Here is a 3,775-nt window from a genome sequence, read left to right as displayed (position 1 = left end):
TTAGAGAGCTCTGAAATCCATTTGTCTTTCATTGAAAGTTCACTGGTTTTGTCACAGACAGAGGACAGATCATCTTTGTTTGTGCCTGTGCCCATGATGCTGACACAGGAACTCAAACAAGAGTTCAGTGCCAGCTTTTTTACCAGTCAGCTTGCTAAGCAGCATATGTCTGAATTGTACTGCTTGGATAGTTCTGAATATTCAAGCTGTAAACCCTTAAGGCAGGGATTATATCCATGGGAAACTGCATAATACAGAATGCTTTACTAACACATAGTAATCCATAACGGAATGCCCAAAAATGGAAACCAACTTGGTTTATGCACTTGACATACAAAGAAAGAAATAAACCCCCAATGCATTTTGTCTATTCATTTTTCCGGGCCTCTTTTTTTTCCTTCATCTTCTCTTAGAGAAAATTTACTTAAATCCACATTTCATCGTCTCATATAAATTCTGATCAGATACAGAGATTTGTTATACGTTGAGCACAAGTTAACCTTTATTTTTAGACTTCCTGAGACTATATTATACCGTTCAGAAAACCATACAGAAGGACAAAAGAGAGCTGAGTAATTGTTAGCTAATTAAATATCTTATCACAGTATGTGTCAGTCCAGAGTTCCAGGGAGATAAATAATTATGACACATTCCTAAATCTAGAAAATATGACCAAATGACTTTACATCCAAATCTGAGGGAAATATGGTTCAACCTTAATGTGGTATGTCCTGTCAAGGGCACTATCTTTTAATGTAGTTTTAGTAGATTTTAGTGAGTTTATTGCAAAAGCAAATGAAAGTATGTTTTTTATTAACATCTTCTGGAGAATGACTTTTAAAACAACTTTTATTATAGAACCCATTGTTATCTTTTTCAATGAACTGAACTCTCAGGGTATGGATGGAGATAGGAGAATTTCATTATTTGTAAGAGCAAAAGAAACCTAAATGCCCACTCACCATTGTGTTGGTTGCTTCACTTCACCTGCCCATTTCTGTGGTCCTTTCCCTCATTTAAGCTGACCTTATGTTACCAATAAGGTGCGATGCTAAAGCCACCACAGGCAGAGGTTTGCTCTTTTCTCTGAGCTTTTTTCTTTCAGTTATGGTATTTCCATTACTTTTCAAAATGGTTAGCATCTGGTAATAATGCTCTTTCTTTCACTGCCCAAGTTCTGGTGAGTCAGAGAATAAAGTGATACAAGAGAATATCTCACTTCCTCTCTAAATCATATTTCAGTTCTCAATTGATACTTTCAGATTTCTGGGATTCTAAAAGATATTAACTATATAGATGGTATTAGATGCTGTGTTAGCAACTTGATGATATCTGTCCCATTTAATAGCTTTGCACAATGATTTTTATGAAAAAAAAAAAAATCCCTTCTCTTCACATCTGTTGTCTCAGATGTTTCCCATGTCTCAGGGCATGGGAAAAAACAAACCCCAGAATTGTCTTCAAGAACAGTTGATATGTATGGCCCATAATTCATCTCCTGTAACACTGTGATCTATCCAAAATACCACGTAATTGTTGCATAACTAAGAATGCAACCACTCATTCCCAGAATCTAGCCTTTATTCCCTGTGAAACCAACTCCTATGTCAACGCTAGCCGATCAGATTTTGTAAATGTACTTCGGAAAATGAATAGAGTGAACATACGATTGACTACTTCGCTTGGGAGGGAAATCCCAGTCTACCCAGATTTCTGTTTTCTCTCCTTGGAAGAATACAATTGTCTCAATTTATGGTTTTATGTTCTTTTCAAATTACAAGCATAATTAAATATATCCTTTATATGCCTTATACAGTTGTACTAATATTAAAGAATAAAATATTTAAAAATTAAATGTATGAAATTTATGCTACAGTTTAAAATTTAGTTTCAGAAACAAGAGGGGAAATGCTACTATCTTGTTCTAACATTTTCAGAAAGTCTCAGAATTTCATTTTCACTGCACTTCATGAACCCCATAGTATTTACATTAATACATGGCTTGATATTTTATTCTATGTGGCTAGGTAATTTCTCAGTACCTTCTGCCATGCACACAAAATTTCTTCACGTCCACATACGGTCCATTCTCCCCTCCTGCCTTATAATAGAGAAAGATTTCTGAGCTGACTTCCCTTACTCTATATTCAACCTAGCACATACTGTCATTTCTGAGCCACAGCCAAAGAATGCGCCAGTTGAGTGTCAACCACTGAATTTAACCAGGTGATAGAATAAAATTGAGGAAAGTTTAAAAAAATCATATGGAGTCAAAACATGCATAACAGATGCAATTAAAATATTTGAAATTGGGTGTGAGGTGGAAGAGGACTCCGAATGGGTCACAGCCGCAGCCGCTCCCCGCGGACAGAGCGTAGGGAGGAGGTCCCGGTCCACATCCTGGGAGAGAGAACGAAGGCGCCGAGAAAAGTCCCGGTCCCGCGAGCGAGATCGGAGAAGGAGCTGCTCTTGTTCCCCCCACAGAAGACGTTCCAGGTCTCCAAGGCGACATAGATCCACATCTCCCTCCCTTCTCGACTGAAAGAAGAGACGAAGAGAAGAAAGAAACAAAAGAAATAAAGAGCAAAGAACGTCAGATTACTGAGGAAGACTTAGAGGGCAAAACAGAGGAAGAAATAGAAATGATGAAGTTAATGGGATTTGCCTCCTTTGACTCTACAAAAGGAAAAAAGGTGGATGGCTCTGTAAATGCCTATGCCATAAATGTGTCTCAGAAGAGGAAGTATAGGCACTGCAGGAATCGAAAAGGTGGATTTAACAGACCTTTGGATTTCATTGCATGAGAATTGGAATGCTGAAGAATGATGTTTTCCCCTCATCTTGATCAGAGCTGTGGATTTTGTATTTTGTATTTAATGTGCATCAAAAACAGGATCACAGTCCTTCCTCCTTGTAAAGTGAGAAAATTTTATTTATGATGTGTGTAGTTCACTTACCCTGCCTCAAAAAAAGGTTAGGAGTTCCCGTCGTGGCGCAGTGGTTAACGAATCCGACTAGGAACCATGAGGTTTCGGGTTTGGTCCCTGTCCTTGCTCAGTGGGTTAAGGATCCCGCGTTGCCGTGAGCTGTGGTGTAGGTTGCAGACGTGGCTTGCATCCAGCGTTGCTGTGGCTCTGGCGTAGGCCGGCAGCTACAGCTCCGATTGGACCCCTAGCCTGGGAACCTCCATATGCTGCGGGAGTGGCCCAATAAATAGCAAAAAAGACCCCCAAAATTTTAAAAAAATTAAAAAAGGAGGTTAAATATTACATTTTTTTCCTTTAGGAAATATCGTTTGGGGCAGTCATCAACCGCATTTTTTTGTCCTTATACCTATGGAAGCTGTATATGGTCTCTTCTTGGATGCTCCTTAGGACTTTTTAAAACACATGAAAGTAATTTGGAAGTAAGTTTCTCAAATAAAGCAATATTTCTAAAAAAAAATAAAATAATAAAATATTTGAAATTAGTAAAAAATTTTGCATTGTCTTTTTCCAATGCAATGTCTAACACTCTTGGCATCAGCTTACCTCATGGCAAAAAACCAACAAGGAACCTCTTATTCTGCAGACATTTCAACTTAACTATGGTCTTTATTTTTTTTTAATGACAATTTTATTTACTTGAGAAATATATTAGCATTCATAAACACTATAAGCAGAATGTTTGAAGACATAACATAAAAATGAACTATATGCCAGCTTATAAAGCAAATTAACTATATGCTTAAAATAATATCAATGAAGAGAAAAAAGAATATAGATTATAGGCATGA

The 3,775-nt window shown here is 37.4% G+C and overlaps 1 pseudogene; it reads left to right on the top strand.

The window, feature by feature from the left end:
* Positions 1-2,337: 2,337 nt before the first annotated feature.
* On the top strand, positions 2,338-3,327 carry LOC125113405 (U4/U6.U5 small nuclear ribonucleoprotein 27 kDa protein-like; annotated as a pseudogene).
* Positions 3,328-3,775: the final 448 nt, after the last annotated feature.

This window comes from Phacochoerus africanus, chromosome 13 (genome assembly GCF_016906955.1).
Source record: "Phacochoerus africanus isolate WHEZ1 chromosome 13, ROS_Pafr_v1, whole genome shotgun sequence".
Lineage (NCBI taxonomy): Eukaryota > Metazoa > Chordata > Mammalia > Artiodactyla > Suidae > Phacochoerus > Phacochoerus africanus.
This window is presented reverse-complemented; position numbering and strand designations above follow the sequence as displayed.